The sequence below is a fragment of the Sander lucioperca genome, chromosome 17, assembly GCF_008315115.2.
Source record: "Sander lucioperca isolate FBNREF2018 chromosome 17, SLUC_FBN_1.2, whole genome shotgun sequence".
NCBI lineage: Eukaryota > Metazoa > Chordata > Actinopteri > Perciformes > Percidae > Sander > Sander lucioperca.
This window is the reverse complement of record NC_050189.1, coordinates 17,684,712-17,709,828: the sequence shown is the minus strand read 5'-3', so window position 1 is coordinate 17,709,828 and position 25,117 is coordinate 17,684,712. Positions and strand designations below refer to the sequence as shown.

Here is a 25,117-nt window from a genome sequence, read left to right as displayed (position 1 = left end):
AGAGGACACTCCAAGGATGAAAACTCAATGAATGATGTCCCTGAGGATGGAAACTCCTCTCCTGGAGGCCGATACCATGGACTGGCAGCAGGTGCTCTGATTCTTGTAACTGCTGCAGTGGTTGGTGTCCTGACATATAGAAGATGTAAGACCCCATCAGTACCTCCTGCTGCTACTGATGAAGCGTCTGCCGCTACACTTGTTTGACAACTCACAGGGACTAGAAATAGTCTCTGTTGTTTTTTTTAAATTTTTAGATCAAATTGAATGAATGAATTAGATTTTAATTTCGAACAACCTAAACAAATAATATATATGCATTTTCGATTAACAAGTAAATCACTCTAATTGGCAGTTTCATACATCAGTGTTTCCTGGTCGTTTAAAATAACGCCACATGTCCATTCCAGTGTTTTGCCTGTTCACTCTCAGCAGCGCACCGACGTGACTCCATGAACAAGGCAACTGTCTGTGGTGTCTTTGTCCCCATAATAACGTCAACATCATCTTTTTATACAAACTCTGATCAGACATTCCACCACACCTCAGTGTGACTAGATTTAACACACAAGTTCATGAACCTAAATGAGGAAATGTCATACAATTTCATTAAGAAAAAGACAAGTTATTTTGGTCAACACAAAAACTATAATGGGTCGAATTGCCACTCAGAGTTAAGCGCGTGCACCACCACTATAAAAAGGCAGCATGAATGGAGCCATGATACTACGATTTACCATGGTAACAACCACAAACAAACTGGTTGGCGGAAATTCTCATGAGCACATACAGCGAGTTTGAACATATATTTAGTTTAAAAAAAAGCAACACAGTGGCTGCTGCAAAACAGCAAGAATTTGCGTGGGAGAAAATTGCTATTATAAAAATTATAATTATATAATTATAAAATTGCTAATATCATATTTAATCATAAGTATAATATTACTGTTGAAATGGTATTGAACCTATAATCTATTGTGGTATCTGACTATTTACCATTGTGATCTAAGTTTTTGGTATAAGGAGGATGTATGAACCTTACTCTACATGTACTGAGAACATCTGGAAACTGTTAACATGAGTAGAGGTCCCCCAAGACAGAAGAGACCTTTTTTGGAATTGTGCCAGATAACAGGCACTGATTGGCTAATTCTGTGTCGAACTATGCACTCTCACATTACGCCCTATGCATGGAATATATACCCTGTGTTAACAAAGGAAAGTTAGAGCGACAGAATTTGAAGATTGGGCTGGTCGTCTCTCCAGATATCCATGGGTCTGTTAAATTGATGCTGAATCTTTGCTTGTAATAAACCTTTTTATAATCAAGATCAGTGTCTACGAAGTTCCTTCTCCATACAGCGACAACACAGTGCTGCAACTGAAATATACCACAAATTCTTGGCGTCACGAACTTCGGCCTTGACGGCCCCAGGCGCATCGCTTGCGGGGCTTCAGTGTGCGACTTCTGCTTCAAAGGCCGGCTTACTAGGGTGAGTGTTCCTCACATTTTTTGGGGTGGCAGTCGTTCATGGGAGCCGCGTGTGTGTGTGTGTGATGGGCCGCATTGTAATGTTTGAAACCTGTGTGTGCAGCTGCTGTGCTGTGTGTGTTGTTGTGTGGGCTGGAACTTTGTTGTAAATTTTTTTGCGTTGGGGTGTATTAAAAAAAAAAAAAAAAAGGGGGGAGTGAGATAAGCCTTAATGTGGGCGTAATGAGGGAAGACAGAGAAATAAAAGGAATAAGAGGAGAAAATTAAGCAAAGGCTTAAGGGAGTTAAAGACATAGAGAAAAGAAAAAAGTAAGGAATTAAGGAATAAGGAACATAGATAATGTGAAAAGATTTTAAGGAATAGGCGAATTGGATTAAAGAAAAAAAAAAAAAACAGTTGATAACCCTGGCCAGGGCAATTTGGCTTAAACAACATAAAGAAAGAAAAAGGAAACAAGAGAAAATAAAAACAAGAAGTAATAAGGAGAAGATAAAAGGCAATAAGAGAAAATAAAAGAATACAGAAAAGAACAGTAACGATAAAGAGAAACCAACAAAAACAAAGAATAAAGGATAACGCCGTTAATCTGACATAAAAAGCCCTTTGAAAAAAGGCGATCACAGGATGGGCCGTAGACTTAAACTTTTATTAGGTGAAAAGTTTGAGCCAGTTCTGAGAACTGAGGTGTAGACTAACAGTTCAATGGTAGATTTGCCAATCGGTTCATTGTTGACGAATAATGTTCGAGGTAGGCCTGCTATTGGACGTCTATGCCTAAGGTAGCAAAAAAAAAAGACAAAAAAAAACAAAACGGCGGAAAGCAAGCTCTTTTTAGGAATTACATGCATGAATGATGTCGACTTTTGTGTGTATGAGAGAGGGTGTGTGTGAACAGCGGTGTGTGTGTGTGTGTGTGTGTGTGAACAGTGGTGTTTCTGCTGTATGTGATAGGCTGTGTATGCGTGATAAGGATATCCTATATTAGATATATATGTTTAGTTTAATAAGGAAAGATATTCTGTTTATTATGGTTAAAATATGAGTCTCTTTTTCAAGAGAACGTTTTCTAAAGTGTTAAAATGTATGAGCCTTTTTTGGGTGGACTTTGTTAAATAGGTAAAAGACATAAATTGATATGAGCCCCTATAGGAGGACTTTTGTGTAAACGATCTAGCCTATGAGTCTTCTTCGAAGGAGAACGTTTTCAAAAATTGCTAAAAACTTATGAGCCCCCTTCGAAGGACGTGAAAATAGACTAGACTATAGTAAAACTAGGAAGCTTCATAAGTAGGATCTGTGTTCTATGTGTTGTGTTGGTTTGTTCATTTTGTCCCGGGATGTTGTTATTTTATAAATGTGGTCTGGTGAAGGAAAAACGGAGAGACAGCTGGTCTGTTTGCTGAGAGCGTTAAGTTTTCTTTGACTTTTTGTGATTGTTTAACTTGTTTTATGGTAGTGTATTGTTGTTTGCAATATCTGCCGTTTAGAAACGGGTAAGATTATGGGATTCTATGTCAAAGTGGACTTGAATTAGTCTTTAGTTATTTTCCTTGGTCAAGTTGTGTGCTTCAATGCTGTGGAGCTCTGCTCCCAACAGAATCACACTGGTGTATGAACTGCGCATGTCTAGGAATTTTAGGAATTCAAGTCTTCACAGAAAGTTTAGGCCACTCCTTGCCTGCACTTGAGTACAGAGATGGAGTGGCGAAAGGAGAAAGGGGGGTTGAATGCAGCCTAGTAAAATTAAAGTGGCAATTGCTTAATTATGAAATTATCTGATTGAGATCTATTAAATTTATAGATAAGAGTTATGCTGATCGATAAAAAAAGGGAAATATTATTGCAATGATTAAAACGGTTTTTGAGTTAAGTAGATTGATTATTCATAAATCTGTTAATTATTCTTTATCATCTTATTAACTGGTGCTGTATTAACGCATCCTTCACGAGTGATGTAGCTTATTTCATTTTTACTCTTATTTTTATTACTGTTATGCACCTTTGAGTGGTGCTAGGAGATGGTTAGGTCTGTGTTGCTTGGCTGTGTTTTGATGTTTGCATGGTTTCATATACTAAATGTGGATGCTATTTGGTGTGTAGCTATGCTAATGTTTTACTGTTTCCTGTAATTTTACATGGCTAACGGGGAAAGAGTTTGTGTTGTAATGATCTGCATGGTGTCTTGCTGATTTCTAACTGCATAGTCTAACCTGTGTTAATGTTTTGCAATCTTTTGCTGTTTTGGTTTAAAAATCTGGAAAAAGGACTATAGTTGAAAGTAGCTGGTTAACACTGATATATTTACAGAAATGTAGAATAATGTGTATTGTCCTTTATAAATAGGAATATGAATGAGACTAATTATGATTTTTAATCTAGAGTCTTTAAATTAGTATTTCATAACAATTGTGATTACTTAAATAAATTAACACTTACATTTTATGGTGAATGATCTGGTGAGATAAAAAGATTAAGAATTGTTGTTTGTTTCTTTCCTTTTTCCTCCTGTGGGGTGAGAAACGAGAAGAAGGGGAGAGAGACAGAGAGGAGGTGCTGGCCGGTGCGTCACACGACAACGTGGGCAGTCCTGGATCTGATTTGATCAAAAGGCCAGTAACTGTTTTATCCACAAACTCTTAACAAATACCTGCATCCTGATATATATGTGTATGCTCATTTACAGTTATCATTGCTGATGCATATTTGGGTTGCTTTTTCTTATGGGATATTGTAGCTACATTACTCTACAGAAGATATTACATCTGTCTGTATAAGTTTATGCATAAGATATTCCATATTGTGACAATTTGACAAGAGACTTGGCAACAGACTGATCAATTAATGCATTCGAGAATTATACATGGGAATTTTCCATGTGTATGGGTTGCTTTGTTTGGAGCTACGTTGGACATTCAGTGTTGAGATTATTTGGTAAATTAAGGCCATTGAGGGTTTATTGGGTTATTGATTTACTACATAGTAGTGTGGGATCTTTTTAGTTACATAGGATTGAACTTTCTCTTCTTTATCGGACATCTGTTCTTCTTTTTGATTACCTGAGTAATTGAATACTATTGTGTTGGTGCTGTAGTATTGCTGAGTAATAAGTGTTTTTTGGATTGCTTTGAAGTTGGCTGGTTCCTTTACCTTTCTATATTGGATGTGGGACACCCGCCGTTTATCAAGATAAATAGACAAGTAAAAATCAAAATAAAATAAAAATAAATAAAAGGAAGGAGGGTAAAGATAAGCTCTATAGTCTAAAGTATTCTTAGTTTAACAATTGGTAGTTTTTATATACAACTAATAATTTACAATAAAGGAATACAGAAGAGTTGCTACGATGTGGAAAAAAGACAGGAAAAAGGGCATTAACAATCAGAAAATAATCACTCCGGTTGATGTAGTACAAAAGAACAATCCTTTAGTTAATGATATCGCTAAGTTGTCAGGAAAATGGCACAAACGCTGGCCGGATATTGAACAGCCATGGCCAGTAGAGGGGACTCTTAACCCGGATGTTATTAAAATAATCCAAGTGCTTGTGTCTACGTACAAGGCAGATCAGAAGAAGGGGAAAAAAGGCAAAAAACGTAGAATAAAGAGACAAAAAGAGTTGGGTACGCTTAAGTTGTTTGAGAACGAGGGACAGAAACTGATGAAGGCTACAAAAGATAAAAGAAACAAAAGTGTAGAGGAAATGGCAAAAAAGGAGAAAATAACAGAAAAATTAATGGCAGAAGTTAATACACCTTTCTCGCATACGGAATCAGTGAAAAGACCTCCACCTTATGAGGAGGAAGCGGAGTTTAAGGACATCTATCCCCAGCTTCCAGTGATCAGTCAGAAGGGTGACTACTGCATCAGAGATGAAGATGACCTAATAATAGAGATAGGACAAGCAGAAACGACTATAAAAATGACTCCAAACTCCAAAAGTAAGAAGAAATTGAAACATCTGGAAACCAAGGGCAGAGTGAGGTTTAGCCAGACAAAGGATGATGACGATGGTGATCAGAGTGAAGAAGAGGAGATCATGGGAGGATATGCCCCTGCAATCAGAAGGGTGCTGGCTAGAGCGGAAAGAAGAGGAGAAGAAAAACGGAAGAAACAACAAGCTATAAGAGATCAGACCTCTGACGAAAGTGAAAATGGAGATGAGAGTGATGGAGAAGAGGAGATCAGAGGAGCTACGGGATCATGTTCTACTACAGCTGAGTTAGAAGAAGTTGAAAGAGACATGGATCGATGTGAGATATACTTGGAGAGATCTACTAAACTAGAAGAAATAAAAGAACTGGAAAAGCAATTTGAGAAGCTGAAAACAAGGAGGGAAGAATTGCGGAAGAAAGGATCCCGAAAAGTGGAGAAGAAATATATATTGCGCTCAAGAAAGGGAAAGGTAAGCGAGAAGATGCTGCCGGTGTTCATTCGAGGACAGAATTTGGAGTACAAGCCCTTGCAGAACACTGATATGTCAGACATTCTTGATAAGTTGCCTACTCTTCAAGAGGGAGCACATCCTTGGATTGCAAAGTTGGAAGAAATGTCGACAGGAACACAGTTTGCCATAGGAGATATCAAGAGACTTTTGGCTAATCTTGTTGGGATTCCAGCTATGGGAGAAATCTTCCGGAGAGCAGGACTCAATCGATATGTGGGGACTTCTGTATATGATCCTGAGTTGTTTGCCGCAAGTAGAGGTCGTCTGTGGAGAGCGCTGAGAGATGAGTATCCAACAAATGTGAATCCAGACAATATCTTGATTGAGCCATTGGGACAAGAAGAAAATCCAAGAGCGTATGTGTCAAGAGCCCACCAAGTGTGGAGAAATATTACAGGAAATGATCCAGAGGTGAGTCAACTGGAAAAGTCAGTTTTGCGAACCAAAATACAGAAGGGATTGCCTGTTCCGGTAAGAAGCAAATTGGCGGAAGTAGTGGGACTTGGAAGTATGACAACAAGTGTGTATACAGATCAAATAGCCCATCAGGTGGAGTTATATAGGAAAAAGGAACATGAGCAGAAAGAACAGGACCGAGAGACTCTTAGAAAACTCAATCAAATACAACTGGTGGACAATAAGAGGAAGGAGAAGAAGCAGGCCGTGGTTTTGCAAAACCAGTGCCCACAGAATCAACAATCACCGCCACAACTTCAGTCAAGCCAATTCCAACCCCAGATGCCTCAACCACCATTCGTGGTTCCAGTGGTTTCATATGCACAGCCAGTTTCTGGACAGACACAGAACTGGAGAGGAAGAGCAAGAGGACGAGGAGGAAGATATAACCCATACTCTCAACAATCCTCAGAAGTGTGTTACAGTTGTGGACAGGATGGACACTTTGCCCGTGATTGTAATAAATCAAGAGGAAATTTCAGAGGAAACTACAGAGGAGATTACAGGGGCCAGACGAGGCCATATGGAGGACCGGTTAACCCTTACAGGGGTCCGGAACCAGGATTCTAGAGGTGCCCAGAAGATCCGAAAGGGGGGTGTCAGCTGGTAGCATTAGGGCCGGAAAGAGATCCAACAATTAAGGTGAAAGTAAATAACCGTCCTTTGGAAGTGATGGTGGATAGTGGAGCTGCGTTCACCTGTATTCGGCCTGAAGATGCTATACATCTCCCCATGTCCAATCAACTGATTCGGACAATCGGGTTTGAGGGAGTGAAACAGCTGATTCCTCTAACGGAACCAATTGAGCTCTGCTATAAAAATCAGAAAACTACAATACCCATATTGGTATCAGAACATACACCGATTGCATTGTTGGGAAGAGATGCTTTGTGTAGATTGAACTGCACAATAAAATGCACACCAGACGGCTGTTTGGTGGAAGTACCTAAAGAAATTGTTCACCAATTATTAATGACAATGGAGACCGAAGCTTCTTCAGTCTTCTGGATTGGAAATCTCAGTGCAGATTTTTTGGAACCAGCTAAATTGTGGGAAAAATTTATTGTTGCAAACATGCCAGATGCGAGGCTTCCGGAATATCCATTTCATTGTACGCTCAAGTATTTCAAGAATGCTGCCCAATCAAATTCAGAGGAATGGTTGAATCATCAACCAAAGAAAGTCCAACTTAGTTCAAGTTGCATAATTTTAGGACCACAAGGAGCAGCTATGAAGATAAACACAGATGATTATCTGGATGAAGAATTTGAGATTGAGAAGAGTGTGCCACATGTCACCTTGTTGATTTCTGAAGAATATGAGCAGAAGCATATAGGAGAAATGATGACAGAAGCAGAGAAAGCTGTTTTTAGACCTACAGGAGAGAATCTGGCAATTTGGAGGAGTGAAGATCAGCAATTTCTCAAAATCATGATTTCAGCTCAAGGACAAGGACAGCCACAAGCTGTACGGATGACACATGAATCTATCTGCAGTGCCAAGAAGGATTCAGACACCCTGAAAGAGGAGATGATGCAACAGGTGCCAGAGTGTCTGTGGTCTCAACATAGTACTGATATTGGATGTGTAAAGTCAGCCCAACCAGTTAAGGTTGAACTTCGACCAGGAGCTAGACCTCCGTGGAAAAGTCAGTATCCGTTGAAAGATGAAGCTATCCAAGGGATTGAACCACAAATTGAAGGACTATTAAAAGCAGGTGTTTTGAAGATAACACAAAATCCTCAGAGTAATACGCCTTTGTTGCCAGTAAAGAAGCCAGATGAGACTTATCGTATGGTGCATGATTTGAGAGCAGTAAATGAAGTAGTAACTGACTTCCCAGCAGAAGTACCAGATCCGCATACTTTGCTAGCTCAGATAACTTCTGATGCGACACACTTTACGGTGATAGATTTGTGCGGTGCATTTTTTAGTGTTCCACTTAGTGTAGAAAGTCAAGGTTTATTTGGATTCACTTATAAAGGACAGTTTTATGAGTACAGGCGATTGCCACAAGGGTTTAAACATAGTCCTCATATTTTCAATAAAGTATTGAAGGATGATTTGACAGGGCTAGATCAAATATTGCAAAGTACCGTAATACAATATGTCGATGACATTATTGTCTGTGCACCAAATGAGGATGTATGCCATCAAGATTCGATCAAATTGCTACAGATATTGGCAGAAAATGGCCATAAGATTTCACAGAAAAAGTTGCAATATTGCCAAGAAAAGGTGGTTTATTTGGGTCAGAACATAATGCATGGACATAGAAGCATCGCTGATAGTCAATTGGAGGCAATTCGCAAAGCTCCAAAGCCTAGGACTGTCAGAGAGATGTTGACATTTCTTGGTATTGCTGGTTACTCTTCGGCTTGGGTTGAGAATTATGCTAGCTTGACGGGACCCTTGAGGGCTATGATTAAGGATATTGGAAATAACCAACTTCATGGTAACCTTGCATGGACACAGGAAGGCCTTTTGGCATTTGAAACAATCAAACAAAGGTTACAAGAGGCACCAGCACTTACACTTCCAGACTATTCTAAAAATTTCTTGCTGTATGTGTCTACTTCTATGGGAGGTAAATATGCATGTGCAGTTCTTTGTCAGCCGACAGGTACCGGGATGAACCCTCAACCTATTTCTTACTATTCTACTGCTTATTCAGATGTAGAATTAGGGTTACCACCGTGTTATAGAGCAATGGTAGGAGTCTCTTTAATGTATGATAAAGCATCATCAGTCACGATGGGTTATCCAATAACAATTCTTACCCATCATAGTCTCAGAAATCTTCTGAACTATGGAAAATATACATTGACTATGCCTAGGCTTAGAGACTATCATAGGCTTCTAGAGCAGGAAGATGTCACCCTGGCAAGGTGTGCCACGGTGAATCCAGCTGAGAATTTGCCAACCCCAGAGGATGGTGAACAACATGATTGTGTCCAGGAAGCAGAGAAATATTCGAGGCTTAGATCAGACTTACAAGCCCTTCCATTACGTGAGGCAGACCTGGAGTATTGGACTGATGGGTCATGTTATCGTGTGGGAGATAAATTGAGTGCTGGCTATGCAGTAGTAAAAGCACAAGGATCTGGATTTGTTGTTGAAAAGGCTGAAGTAATACCACAGCCTGCGTCAGCGCAACTTGCAGAACTTGTAGGGTTAACAGAAGCGTGTTTGTTAGCAGAAGGAAAGCGAGTGACGATATACACTGATTCTGCATATGCCCATAACGTATGTCATTTGTTTGGATCAGTGTGGAAAGGACGAGGATTTAAGAAAACGGATGGTTCTCCGATACAACATCATACGCAAATAATGAAACTGTTGCATGCCATGATGAAACCTAAAGAAATAGCAATAGCTAAGTGTGCAGCTCATAAAACAGATGTGTCAAAAGTTACAAAAGGGAATAAAGCTGCTGATGAAGCTGCAAAAGCAATTACAGGAGCTGACAAATTGGGTAAGGTTTTTCTGGTCACTCATGGAGTAGACCTAGAAGACAACATTACGCTTAAAGATGTGATTTTGATGCAGGAAGCTGCACCAACAATTGATAAACAGTTATGGCTAGACCGAGGTGCAGTCAAAGATTCTACTGGTCTTTGGAGAAATCATGAAGGGTTGATAGTAGCACCGCTAGACCTGCTGGGTCTGATGATCCAGGAGGCACATGGTTTAGCGCATGTTGCAAGGGGGGAAGTTAGGAGAAAGATCACAAAGGAATATGGTTTTTGGGCACCATATTTGCTAGAACAGATTGATCACATCATAGGCAGATGTACAATTTGTTTGAAAAATAATGTTCGCAGAGGTGTGACTGTTCTTCCAGGTTACATTCCAACCCCAAGAGGTCCTATGCGTGAGCTGGTTATTGACTATGTCGATATGATCAAACCAGTTGAAGGTAAAAGATACATGCTAGTTGTTGTGGATAGATTTTCACAATGGCCGGAGGCCTGCCCAACCAAGCGGAAAGATGCTCAGTCAGTTGCCAAGTTTTTGTGTAGAGAGGTGATAAGCAGGTGGGGACTTCCTGATTGAATATCCTCAGATAATGGGAAAGAGTTCGTGGATAAGACAGTGAAATTGATTTTTCAAAAATTGGGAATTAAACAACGTCTTGGAGCAGTTTATCATCCACAAAGCCAAGGGATTTGCGAAAAAATGAATGGTGTTTTGAAAAATCGTATTGTCAAGATTTGCCAACATACAGGGCTGAACTGGATAGCCGCATTACCTTTAGCCTTGATGGTGTGTCGCTCAAGTGAGTTGCGTGATTTACGTATGACACCCCATGAATTGGTCACAGGAAGACGGATGCCTACGCCTTGTTTGCGAACAAGCGGAAAAGGTCCAAGTTTGGCTTTTTTGGAAGATGAAATGAGAGCATATGTTACATATATGGCTAATTTCCATAAAAGAATATCCACATATGTTTCTGACAGGCAAAGAAAAGAAGAGGTGCAGGAGAAGCTCGATGAGCAAAAAAGGAGTACAGTGCAACCTGGGGACAAGGTGTTCGTGAAGGTATTTAGAAGGAAATGGTATAACGAACGCCGTGAAGGACCATTTGAGGTTGTTCGCAGTACGGGAACAGCCGTTCAGGTTAAAGGGTCTCCAACGTGGTATCATTTATCGAATTGTGTTAAAGCTCCCAGGGAAGAAACACCACGGCTAGGGAATCAAGATGTTGAGGGCTCAAAAGAGCCAGAAGAAAGTAGGGAAGAACAGCCAGCAGAAAGAGAGATTGTCCATAATGTGGACAATGCTGTTGATCATGTGTATACTTCTGAGGATGCCAGACATGACACAGCAATTGATGGACAGGAAAGGAGATTTGGGGATATTGAGTTTCAATATGTCCCAGATACAGCAGGGACTATCCCAGTGGAAGGTGAAACCACAGAGGTTGCCGAGGGCTGTAACTCCGTTACAGGAGAAGCCGGTGATTCAGTTAGACGAAATAGCCCAAGACCAGTCAGGAAAAAAGTCAAACCAAGACGCTACGAAGATTAGAGTCGAAGTATCTCTAGGAAAGCCAGCTCAGCTTCCATGCCAGTGTATGAGAGGGAATAGCGGTGAAGGAGAATTTAGAGTTCGGTGGGAAAACAGTCATGGTGGAGTTTTAGACCTGTTAGGAACAATGACATCAAGAAAGTATGCGTTATTAAATGATAAGAGAAGATTGAAAATTGAAGGGGATTGTAGTCTTTATGTGTATAATTCCCAACGGGAGGATCAAGGTGATTATAAGTGTATTTTTTATGATCCACAGTTTGAAAGCGATGGAATAGAGTCGGGACTCAGAGTTAATGTGGTGACGCTGGTAGTAAAAGATGGGAACAAAAGCATGGGGGTCCAAGTTGTTGAAGAAACAAAAGAATCAACAACACTGATATCAACACTTCAGCCTAACATTAGAACAATGAGTGGTAATTCAACTCTTTTAGCATTGGTAGTTGCTAAAGGTATAAATGTATCAAAGTTGACTACAGTGGCGCCTCGGATGACTTCGCCAATGCCAACTGTATTGAAGACTGTGATGAAAGTCAAGTTGGGAACAACAACTATTCTTCCTTGTAAATGTGGGAGATGGAACAGTGGTGGTAATAATCTTCCCGAATGGAGAAATAATCGTGGTGAGGTTGTATTATTACGAGGACCAGAAGTGGATGGTATATCTTATAGTCAAAGGAAGTATTCTTTGTTCAATGATATGAAATGGTGGAAAGTTTCAGGTGATTGTTCACTTGTTTTGTTTAATACCACATGGGAAGATCTAGGGGAATATGTGTGTACTTATTCAGAGCCAGAGTTTAAAACAGTTCCATTTCAAAATTATTGGATAGCAAGTCGTGTGTCTCATAAAGTGACACTTGTGACGGAAGATTTAAAGTCTGTTGAAATTTCTACAGTCACTAAAGGAGTACAGGAACCATATACTACAGTACTTACTCCAAGAGTGAATAATACACAGAGGACGTTTGTCAATTTGCTCTTGGAAACAATTGAAAGTGTTGATACCTCAACTAAAGCAGTGAATTTGGTGGTAACTTCAAAAGAAATGAATGCTACGACAGTAGTAACATCCCTTGTAAATGTGACGCCAACACCTAGTACGATTTTTCAGAAAATAGAGAAGAATATAGTAAATGTAACCCAGCTTGTGTTACAGACGGAGTTAGGTACAAATAGCAGTAAGGATATTTCTGACTTTAGTGAACAGATGGTAGAAGAGAAGGATGTAGATTCATCTGAAATAGTTCAGAATGGCATCCTTGACGCATCAGAAAATGAGTTCTCTAATTTTGGTGAAACACTAGTAGATATGATTGATCAATACCGTTCATTAAGGAAGAGAGAAACTACATGGAAAGCATATGGATTTGATTCTTCTGTTTTGAGAATCACAGATAGATGGGCAAGTAGGAATCTATGGTTCCAGCAGTTAACTCATTCTGTGAGGTCAGTTAAGAAATTGAATGGTCCATGTCTGTTGAAAGTACCTCCACCTGGTACGTGGGACTCAATTTTAGAGACAGTGGCTCAACCTCTGTCTACTAAATGTCAATCTTACGCTCTATCATGGTTGTTGTATCATCAACAATCTGCAGTAGATGTAGTGATGTCTTTGTCAACACAGCTGTTTAGACCTAAATATGATTGTTCTTGGTTGAATGGATTACCTTATGTAAACTTGTTAGATCAGAAGGAGAATAAGCTAACAGCAGTTCCAGAATCAATGGAAGTAACACCTACGAGGACAAAAGGATGTTTTTGTTCAAATAAGACGTATGATGGACCAGGAATGTTTATGGGAATATCAGATTGTGATGATTATATGATGACTTTGGATAAGCATGAACGCAAGGTTAGTGAAGATATGTATAAAGTAACTTTTTCTATACCATCTAGTAAGAAGGGTAGAACAGTGATGGTTAGAGATCAGCTTTTGCCTGGTAACGTGACTATAGGGAATTTTCAAGATATCTGGTGGGTTTGTGATAACAAAGCCTATTTATTTTACCCTATGGATGGATAGGATGTTGTTATATGGCGACGTTGAAGCTTCCGTATGAGGTTTATACCATTCAAAAAGGGGAAGCGCCTGAGACAGCTCAAACTGATGCTAGTTTTGGAAGTAGAGTGAAGAGAGAGATGGCACAATTTCACAACCTAGAAGCTTATCATTGGAAAATCAGTTTGGGAGAGAAATGGGGATTAGGACTTTTTCCTTGGTATGGAGTAACATTTTTGGCCGATCACATTGATAATATTACCTATACTTTGCAAGGTTTTGCAAATGAGACGATAAGAGGTTTTAACATTTTGTCAAATACTCAAAGAAGTCACAGATTGACGCTGTTGAAACATGACATGGCTCTTGACTATATTTTAGCCAAACAGGGTGGTTTGTGTGTAGCTCTGAACTTGACGGGTGATGATTGTTATACTTTGATTCCTGATAGTACTGATAATATCACGAGTGTTATAGATGCATTGAAAAGTATAAGGGATGCATTTGGTCGATCTGAAGGAGCTGGATGGTCTGCAAACGTTTGGCTGCAAGATCAATTAGGACCAGTGGGAGCAGTAGTGGTTCAGATTTTGGTGGCGGCTCTTTTAGCACTATGTGTGATGTTTTGCTTTTGTACTTTGCTGTTGACTTTTGCGAAGGCTATGATATTGAGATGGGTTGGAGTGGTAATGCCTGGAGATAGCACTCAGATGCCTTTGTTAGATGTGACTGATTTGGATAGAGATGGAGCAATGTTAGATGGGGTATTGATGGAAGCGTATCCCTTTTGAATATCTGATTGTGTTATGGTTTCACATTCTCGAGTGTTATTGTGTTGTTTGGTGCCTCCTTTTTACTCATAGGGGGGAAATGGAATGTGAATGTGATGTGATTCATATTATACTTTATTATACTACTTTTGATATTTGGTTCATATTATTTTTGATATTATTAATTACTTATTCTTTTTTATTCTTATTTTGATGTTTTATTTCTATGTGTTGTTTTGCAAAAAGATACTGGTTGGTGTTTTCTTTTCTTCCAGAGAATATGGGAGAATGTGCAGAGGGGATACAGATACAAACATGGACAATATGAAGGAACTAGGAGAACTCTGAACCAGGATGGTGTGGATCTGTTCAGATTACATCACACCAACACTGCATTGATATTCAACATTGCTGAGAAGCTGCAATGTAGTGGACTACATTCCTGTGTTTGTCTGATATATACATGTTTGCATAAGTAAAGCATATTTTGTATCATATTTTTGTATTAATTGCTTGAATAATGAAGTTTTTGTCATGAAGTGAATATATGGAGACCTCAGATGTTTTTTCTTTTTTTCCTTGACGCTTAGGGAAATGGGGTCCAGGCAGGGAAAGGTCCTTTTTCGGATCCGAAGGGTCGACCTGCCTGAATTTGGACATTGTTTTGATTTTATTTCATTTTCTGAGGTTTTCACATGTATTGGCTTAAACCATAATTCTACATAAATTGCTAAAGATTTATTTTCTAATTGATCTGGAGTACTAAGGTGGTCGCCTAGGCAGAGGGACCGTGAGAGAGTTTTCCTATCTAGATTGATTGATGGTTATTTGAAAGATAGCTGCCAGATGGGTTTTTCGCTCTCACACTCCAACAATTCCATTTTGTTACACTCTATAAGTTTGATTACACCCCAAAGGGTATGTTATAAGGAACCTGATATAATGAGAAGTGTTATTCTGTTGTAATCCTATTCTTTTTTATTTTCCGAGACTTTATTAAGTCTCGTAGGGGGGAAATCTGTGGTATCTGACTATTTACCATTGTGATCTAAGTTTTTGGTATAAGGAGGATGTATGAACTCTACACTACATGTACTGAGAACATCTGGAAAGTGTTAACATGAGTGGGGGTCCCCCCAAGACAGAAAAGACCTTTTTTGGAATTGTGCCAGATAACAGGCACTGATTGGCTAATTCTGTGTCGAACCATGCACTCACACATTACGCCCTATGCATGGAATATATACCCTGTGTTAACAAAGGAAAGTTAGAGCGACAGAATTTGAAGATTGGGCTGGTCGTCTCTCCAGATATCCATGGGTCTGTTAAATTGATGCTGAATCTTTGCTTGTAATAAACCTTTTTATAATCAAGATCAGTGTCTACGAAGTTCCTTCTCCATACAGCGACAACACAGTGCTGCAACTGAAATATACCACACTATAAAAGTCCTAGGCCTACTACTCCTAACTAATCTTTTATTTCAAAGTGTTTTCATCATTCACCTGCTTTACTAATATGCTCCGCATCACCAATGTTGTAAAGAAAACTGCGTAACGTGTCACAAATAATGTGCTGGGATGTAGAGCATGTTCATGATGGGTGACGTTGGGTGACGACCTTCTGCTCTCTGCTTCGCACCACCTGGTGGGACTTGCTCTGTAAGTTTGACTGCGGTGCTGCGACTCCAAATGTTTCTTCAAATTTGACGTAGTGTTTTTGTAGCTAGATAGCACTTTGTCGCCACCAGCACAGAGTGTACAACGAACCTTAATATTGCCGTCTTTAGCTGACACAAGCTCAAAATAGTGACTGTATTTCCAGCTAGAAAACGCGCATCTCTCTCCTCCCTCCATTGCTGTTTATGTTTGTGCCGCTGCGTGGTACAAGTGAACTGTCCTCATGCTGAAAACGTGACTTGTCGCATACGTGACTTCACTCCCCGAGATGCAAGAAGAAAGCAAAAATATATATTTTTACTAAGGAAAATGACAAAAATAGTAACACACAGTGACTTGGATAAGTAACTTTAATCTGATTACTGGTTTGGAAATAGTAATGCGTTAGATTACTTGTTACTGAAAAAAGTGGTCAAATTAGAGTAACGCGTTACTGGCATCACTGCCCCAGAATCTTGGTCTCATGTTCAATTAAACCCTCTTTTTTCAGCACATTAAAGACATATCAGCATCACCTTCTTTCACCAGCACAACTTTGGCCTTTTTGATCCAGCTCATGCAGAGACCACTCAATTAGAACCCTTTTGCCGTCTTTTTCAACATGCAGGGTAGCATTAGTAAGTAAGTAAGTAAACTTTATTTATATAGCACCTTTCACAGACAAGAGGGGTCACAAAATGCACATAAAATACAAAACCATATGGCTAATTAAATGCTTGTCTAAAAAGTCTTTAGGTGTTTTTTTAAAAGTTTCCACAGAATCCTAGGCTCTCAAGGCTAAAAGGAGAGAGTTCCAGAGCCTTGGAGCCACCACTGAAAAGGCACAATCACCTCTTGTTTTAAAATGTGTTCTGGAAATAGTTAAAAGGTCTTGACTTGAAGACGTCAGAAGTGTGTGCGTGCAATAGATCCAGGATGTAAGATGGAGTTTGGCCATGCAAGGCTCTATAAGTAATGATTAAAATTTTAAAATGCACTCTAAAACCAATCGGTAGCCAATGAAGAGCCTTAAGCACAGGAGTACTGTGCGCCCTCCTGCTGGTCTTAGACAAAAGTCTTGCTGCTGCATTCTGCACAACTTGCAGTTTTTCCATGGAAGATTTTTTTAAACAAGTGTACAGTACGCTGCAATAATCCAAACGTGAAGAAATAAAAGCATGAACAAGCATCTCCATCTCTTTCTTAGAAACCACAGATCTAATCTCATAGATATATACCCTAGATGTCGCCTTGGCTATGGCAGTTCATTGGAAAGAATGCGTCAATAGAGCCGCCATCTTGGAACAGAGGAGCCCCTCTTTAATGCATCAGCGTCAATGTAGCAAAGGTCTAACAGAAATAAAATCACCATAAATTGTCATGAATGCGATTTTCTAGTTTTTTTTGGTTCTTTCCAACGGTCAGACATGTATTTATCATAGAGTCCAGAGAAAATTTAAGGTTTTGATATTAAGATAATCTACTTCTTTTTCAAAATATAATGCATAGGCTAGTACTAGTAGACCTAAGTTTATTAGTCACATTCTTCCACTTGAGTAAACTTAGAATGAACTATCTGTGATGATGGCGGAAGGTAGAGGACCCAAATGCAGGTTGAGGCAGGCAGGAGATGAATGTAACTCAGGGATTTAATTAAACAAAAAGCGGCAGTACAAAGACTGGAAAACTCACAAGGTAATGCATAAACTGACGGGCAAAAACACAGGCAGGAACACACGCTGACACAAGACACGAGGGAGCAAAACACAGGTCACAGGGAAGAACACAAGACGATCTAACAAGAGAGAAAGGGAACACAGAAGCTAAATACATGAGGTGATGAGTAAATCAGGAACAGGTGAGACAACAGGTGAAACACATCAGGACGGGGCAGGACAATCAACAAAGGAGGGCAAACACAGGAAGTAAAACTAGACATGACAAGACAGAAAACAGACTATCAAAATAAGGCAGGAAACAGAACATAAACAGAGAAAGTCACAACAGGGAACACAACAAAATATATAAAGACCACAATACACAACACAGGACATATTTACAAGACAGGAACAGAAAACTACAGAATAAACATACCAACACAGGAAACCTATAGAAATCAACAATACAGGCAACAGAAATGACCAAACAGTTAACAGAAATGTCCATAGCCATCACACTATCGCTACTTACCTTAGCCTACTGCATGCAAAATGGCTACAATGGTGTGACTATACATGTTGATTTAAACATTTAAATTGTATTGGTTTATTAAATATGATACACAAAGCAATTTGCAGGTGGAAGCAAATCACAAATTTGAGAGGAACATAATGTGAAAGATAGATAGTTGAGGTGCCAAAGATTCATCTTTTCTTTATTCCTGTCCCACAATACTTTTGCCACATTAAATAAGTATGTTCTAAAGTAGTAAATACATCTTAAATAGCTAAACAGTTGACATTTTCACAAATTCCAGTGTCCTTCAACACCTCCATCCCCAGTTTGCAAGGAAGAAACAAGCCCTTGAGCCCACTGTATCCTTGTGAAAAACTCACATATACATAAGATTTGTGGAATTCCATGTATAATAATCATGGATGTACTGTTTGAAGATGGACAGGGAGAGAACAAGCATACTATTAGGACTGTACTTACAGGCAGTGTTGGGCAAGTTACTTCCAAAATGTAATACATTATAGATTACTAGTTACTGTCATTTGAGAGTAATTAGTTATATTACAATATTACTGTCTCTGAATTGTCATGCGTTACACTACTTTTGCATTACTTTTGAGTTACTTTCACCAAAATAACAGGGGAAGTTTGATTTGGCAGCTAGCTTGTTAATTTCACAAGTCTCCTCTTTATCCACTTTAATACATCATAGATTATTCATATTTTGTATAATTAATATAAATATGCAAAGTAACTAAATCTATAAAAAAAATAGATAAGTAAAATGTATAATAGGCAATTAGGAGAAAATGAAAATACTCAATTAAAAGTACGGCATTGTTGTAAAATGTTTTATAGCACTTCAATAAGAAATTCATGTTGTTTAGGTTAAAACACTCTAAAGGAAATGTTCAATTATAGTGTGATTAAAACTCACTATTAACATTATTTACAGTACTTGATTTACAGCTGATTTGTGAAAAGGTTGCCTACACAACCTTATTTAACAGTAATTTAGTTTTACTGCGAATAGTCACAGGAAGTGCTTTTATTTTGAAGTAGGCTACACGGAAGTTGTCTGTTGTGTAGCCTACTCTTGCTAGCTTACTGAGAAGCAACCAGGATGCAACATGTTCGTCAGGCTCCAGTTGTTAACTTTCTTGTTTGTAAAACTGCAACATATTGAACAGTAAATGGTCACAGTAAAAGACAAGCGCTTTTGGTCGTCATTCGAAACCATTCCACTACAGGCAGAGTTACTCTCTACGGCTGATAAAATGCAATGATATTTACGTGTAGCAAGCCTCAACATTAATTCCCGACATGTTTATATCTGTCAGCCGCTGACGTACCGTCACCTGTTGGGACATACATGCTGTCCGTACCGTCACCTGTTGGGACATACATGCTGTCCGTACCGTCACCTGTTGGGACATACATGCTGTCCGTACCGTCTCTGGTTCTGGTTCTGACCACGGGGACAGAAACAGGACAGCTCACTTCAACGCAGCGTAATAACTCCTGAAAATAATATCCATCTCGCAAATGTATCTGTCTCTGCAGTCATCTCAACCATCGAATACAGCGACAGGAAAATAATACGGCTTTTTTTTTTCCTGTGAAGAAATGTGTCGCGGTGTTGGTGAATTCTTAAAAAAAACAATGCACCACTAAATGTTGCGTTAAAATGCGTTGTAACTCGCGTTACTGAGATTGTAACGAGTATAATATTACCGAAATTTAATTAGTAATGCGTTATATTACTGCGTTACAGCAAAAAGGAATACATTACTGTAATTGCGTTACTTTTGTAACGCGTTACTCCCAACACTGCTTACAGGTTACAAGCGCCACACTGTTTTTTTCCATTAAAAGGTTTGAGTACAATCGGTAAAAAAACAAAGTTAGGAACAACACAGCCAAAAGTGGGTATTGAGGATCAACTCCTGCATATTGTACATTTTAAACACAAGGGTTATTTCGAGTAATATCAAAAGAGTACAGCACATTCACAGTTAATTTTCTTCCTCCAAGCAGAGAAATGTACACTTAACTTATAAAAAACAACTTGACCACTACCATCCACACAGTAACTGACTGATCATATTTCTTTAAGCCATGTTTTGCGTGAATGGGGTTACTTTAACTGTACAAAATCAATTTGGTCAGAAATAAACATTTTGTTGACCTTGAAAAGAGATGAAGGCAAATTTACATTTGACGTGTTTCATGGAAGTGGCTGGCCTGAGAAGTTTTGAGGTCTGCATCTGAAGCTTGTTGCCAAAACCTGCCTGGAACTACATGATAATACGATAGATTATCGTGCATGTCCAATTCTCTGAATTGTTTAAGTACAATCTGGATTAAAGTAACAACATCTAGTAATCACCATCACATGTTCCAATGTATTGGGAATGAAAATATTAGAACATTAGCTAGACAACTTGGATTATATTGGTCTCTTAAACTGTGTTGGTTTCCAGTCTTGTGAAACAGAATCACATTCATACAGAACCCTCCTCACACCCCTTAAATCAGTGTAGTGTTTGTTTGTACTTGGTTTTCAAATGCTATACAGCGCATGTCTAAACTCAACACACTTCTATATTGATTTTAGTTGCACACAAAGTCAAGCAAACAATACAATGCAGCAAACAGAAAAGATAATTCCCAGGTAGAGCTCGCTGCATACATGAGGTAAAAACACAGCAGTCTTTTTCCATTTAGGCAGCAAATTAATGCAGTTGTCGACAGCACAAAGCTAGTCAGTATTACAAAACAAAACAATGCACTCACCAAACCCAATATCCATCGCCTAGTAAATAAATATACATATAACATATACAGTAAATATGGTTCTTACATGGTTAGCACCTGACCTGTTATTGTTCCGTTGAAAAGCTGAGGTGGCAGAGAAAGAGAAGCAGTTTGAGGATAGTATGGTGTGTGGAAAAACCAAAGTTTGACTCGGAGGCTGGACTTGTGTGTTACACTGCAAAGCTAACTGGTGACATCCTTCCAGGACTGTCAGCTGAGTTAACCATTCTTAAAACTAAGTGTTTAGTATCCCTGCAACAACACTACCTTACACAGTTTCTTCCTTAGACTTTTGCTCAAGCTTGAGTATGAACCTTTGCCACATGGTGTTGTCTCAACTTATGAAAGGTACAGACGACCAGTGAAATTAAGCTAAAGTGGTGGTTGTTTATGCCATCTTGAGTCTCAACAATGTGATCACGAAGACCAAATATGTCCTTAGACCCTACTTCTGCTTTCACGACTCTGTTTAATAGAGACACTGGGCACTGACGGGCTGCTGAGTTGATGTCAGAGGCCCGTCGGATGCAGTGCTCAGCCGAGTGAATCACTTTAACGGTACCTTGACTTGGTATCACTAGGCCTCTGTTGTTTCTGAGGGTAAGCAGATTATCGCCAAAAGATGGTATGGTCGAAGCTACCAAACTACTACGACATTCATTACATGCAAGTTTTCTCATGACTTGCCTAACTACAAATCCCGCAATGTAAACAAGCGCATTGTCAGTTAGGCACCCAAAGGTTGTTGCTAAATAGCTATGGCCCAACACAACACCAGTGATTTGCTCAAAGGGAGAGGATGCAATGTTGTCATCATCATCGTCCTCAGCTGGCACCACAGATGACATGTCAAGAGCTGAGAGACACATGGTGTCATCCTGTGGTTGAACGTTGCCTGTCTTCCCTGGAGCAATGCCACAGCGGACCATAATGCGCCGGAAATAACTCTGGAAGTGAGCAACAGTTGGATTGTTGTTCCATCCACCTGAAATTAAAAAGGCAAGTGTATTCCAGGTAAGTAAGTAAGTAAGTAAATATATATACACATATATATATATACATATATATATATATATATATGTATATATATATATATATATACACATACACATACATACATACATACACACATATATATATACACACATACATATATATATATATATATATATATATATATATATATACACACACATTGAAAATATCTCAATAACATTGCTCACTTAAATATCAGCTCCTACCTGAGGCCCTGATGGAATTAAAATACAATTCCAAGTGGTCTTGGCTAAAACGGTATGTGCACACATACCGCTGTCCCTCAAGCAGCTCTGGTATCATCATGGTGAAGGAGTCATACCTTTAAAATAAAGAAAAGAAACTTCAATATTCCAACACTGACTATACAAAAACATAAACTTAGTCTGTTAATATTTACTTTAAATATGTTAAATATCATTGTATTATTTGAACTGGGACATTCAAGGTAAGTGAGACAAATTAAAGGGAAAATGATCCAAATGCAAATGTCAGGTCAGAGTGAGTCTTATTAGTGACTGGCTCCTGCCACCCCTCTGCCCCAACAAACCACCTCCTTTTAGCGATGATAACTTCATTCAGTCTACGGTCACAGAGGAGCGAAAAAACTAGAAAATATTCACATTTAACAAGCTGGAATCAAAGAATTTTTCTTAATCTTAAAAAAATCAAACTGACTAATCAATATCAAAATAGTTGGCGATTAATTTAATTAAACTAATCGATAATCTTTGCAGCTCTAATGCCGTGCATGTGTCTCTTTACTCATTTATTACTTATTTATTTAAGTTTTCCCTTTAATTTCTCACCTACCTGTGCATGTAAAATGGATGCAATGTGACCTTGTTGAAAACATTTGTAAAAAAAGTCACAAGAACATTGAGTAGCAGGAAAGAGAAAGATAGCAATGCGGTAGACCTATGATGTGGAATGATGGAAATAACCTCTCAATACATTACCCAAAATTTTCTCTGAAATGAAGTCCACAAATTTTTCAAGTAAACACTTCGCTAAAGGAACCAAACAACACTGGAACAGCAAGCGGACGGTTTTTTTAACACGTCAAAGGAAAGGATATGAACCAAGAACTTGATCAAGACGTTTTAAAGAGTAAATCTGTAAGTGATTTATTTGGGTCAAAGACCATAGTTTCTAACAAATCCAGACTCTCCATCTACTCTATGGTTGTATTGTTACTCTTTAAAACTCTTGTTCTCTTACTCCTTATAATGCAAGTGAAGATAAATACCTGGTATGCTAATGTTTTGGGGGCAATGAGAAGCTTGGCTACCTCAATATTGCTTGCAGCTAGATTTGGCAATGTTTTCTTCTTAAATACTGACATCCTATTAATAGTTTATTTACTCTGTTTATATTATCCAGTGAGATGGTTGATGTTAAAAATGTATATATATATTAACCTCTTTAGTATCACCTGCATTTTCAAGCTTTTGGTCTAAACGTCATACCCAAATTAAAATTGGTACAGCTCCCATATACTTTGACACTCAGGGATGTGAAAGAAAACACTCTCAAGTTTTTGTTCCAAGTGTCAGAGTGATTCTAGGCCTTACTGACACAGAGTTACAGAGGCTAGAATGGAGGGTTTCTATTTCCGTCCAAGTCATACATCTATAAAATGATTAAAATACACTGCTGTGAACATATATTCCAGGTGACAGACAATCCAGGACATTAGCCACATGTCTCAGCTTACTACAGAAAAAATCCAGAAGCCAAAAGACTCAAAAATTGATTTTATATGAATTTCTTTCTACATATATGTCTGTGCGTTTTTCTGATTTTTATTTGAAAAGTGCAAAGAAAAAAGCCAATAAAGTACAAAATAAAACACTTCTCAAATACACAAACACACCCACATCAATCATACACATACTTGAAATAACTATATACATAAATATATAGAAATAAGTCATTATAAACTGCACAGGGTGTGAAATGCTTATAGGAGGCCCTGTTTTTGCTTTGACACAGCTCCAGCCATTACAAGGTTAAAATTTCACCGGCACATTTGGTATCGATCGACTTGTCTGCTCATTGGCTACAAATGTAGCCGGGTCTTAGAGCATTTAAATCTAACTGGTCCGAGCAAATGTCGCTCGAGTACACGTGGGCCAAAACGCGTCAGAGGAGTCTTCAGCTTTCTTATTGGTGTATCGCAGGCAAACCTGCACCGATTGGCTTATACCAGGTATCCATGGAAACCTTAGAAGTCAGAGAATAGAGTGACGCCCACATCAAGTTGCTAGGACCCTCAGGAGAGAAGCGAGCAGCGTTAGAAGTGCAGAAATGAAAAACAGTGTAGCGATTTCCCGTTGTGATTCGGCCAGAAACGTCAAGATTGTGAGGTGAACAGCTCGTTTTAAATATAATGGCTTGGATATTCCATTTCCTTGGACTCTTGGGGATTTAAGAAAAAAAAGTTTTGGGCAAAAAATACAAGCAGTGGCTAAAGGGACAAGGAAACAGGTAAGGATGCACTACACACGGGCTGCGCTGTTTACGCTGTATTGTTTTATTTATTATAACTTTGTAGCAGTTGTGTAACTGCTATAAATCATCTTATGCTTTCTGTGTGGGCTTAATGGAATAATGAGAGTCTAAGCTTTCAATTGGTGTGGCGCATGGCTGTATATTTTTAAGATATAATGCTTTAAAGTTATAAAAACGTTTATAAATGGAGATTACAGCGACAGCCACAATCTGTACCGTAGACGGTACAGTGACGCCTTATGTGGCTAATAATAAAAAAATTAACATAATTAATTATTAATCATATAATTAATAGATATTTTCCCTTGCACTAACTGGTACTATTAGATTCTACTTTTACATAATGCTCAGACTTGCTGATAGTGTAACAGTGGTCAAGCATCAGGGGAACAGAGGCGAAATGTTGAATTTTTCTTCTTTCTTTATTTTTCCTTTGGAAAGTAAATCAGAACATTGTCTTCAGGCTTTGGTGTACACATTTACAGCTTCCGATCAAAAGTATACAGCTTCTCTGACAACCACTCTTTCAGCAATAGAAAATGCCCACAAAACCATCATCTGAATCATAACTTGTAAACTTCTCATATAGAGGGGTTTCACCCACGTCACGTTCTGGGCGGTAACCTGGATGCGCGGCCATGTTGGAGGCAGTCGGTGTAAACAACTGAATGGAGTATTGTGCACTTTGGATACTTTAATACTTTATATCTAAACAACAGAAA

General features: G+C 38.8%; 2 protein-coding genes and 2 long non-coding RNA genes across 4 annotated transcripts in view; 3 read left to right on the top strand and 1 right to left on the bottom strand.

Moving 5' to 3' along the window:
- LOC116059868 (low affinity immunoglobulin gamma Fc region receptor II-b-like) overlaps window positions 1–25,117 on the bottom strand; it is a 347,874-nt gene that overhangs the window by 27,261 nt on the left and 295,496 nt on the right. The window lies entirely within an intron of this gene.
- The window catches only part of LOC116064565, a 305,191-nt gene that overhangs the window by 252,499 nt on the left and 27,575 nt on the right, over window positions 1–25,117 (top strand). The window lies entirely within an intron of this gene.
- On the top strand, window positions 2–24,509 carry LOC116034098. Its single transcript, XR_004100975.2, has 3 exons — window positions 2–145; window positions 18,805–18,808; window positions 24,500–24,509. It is a non-coding gene; the product is annotated as an uncharacterized LOC116034098 (long non-coding RNA).
- LOC118493599 lies at window positions 2,641–17,587 on the top strand. Its single transcript, XR_004895546.1, has 3 exons — window positions 2,641–2,652; window positions 5,293–5,300; window positions 17,500–17,587. It is a non-coding gene; the product is annotated as an uncharacterized LOC118493599 (long non-coding RNA).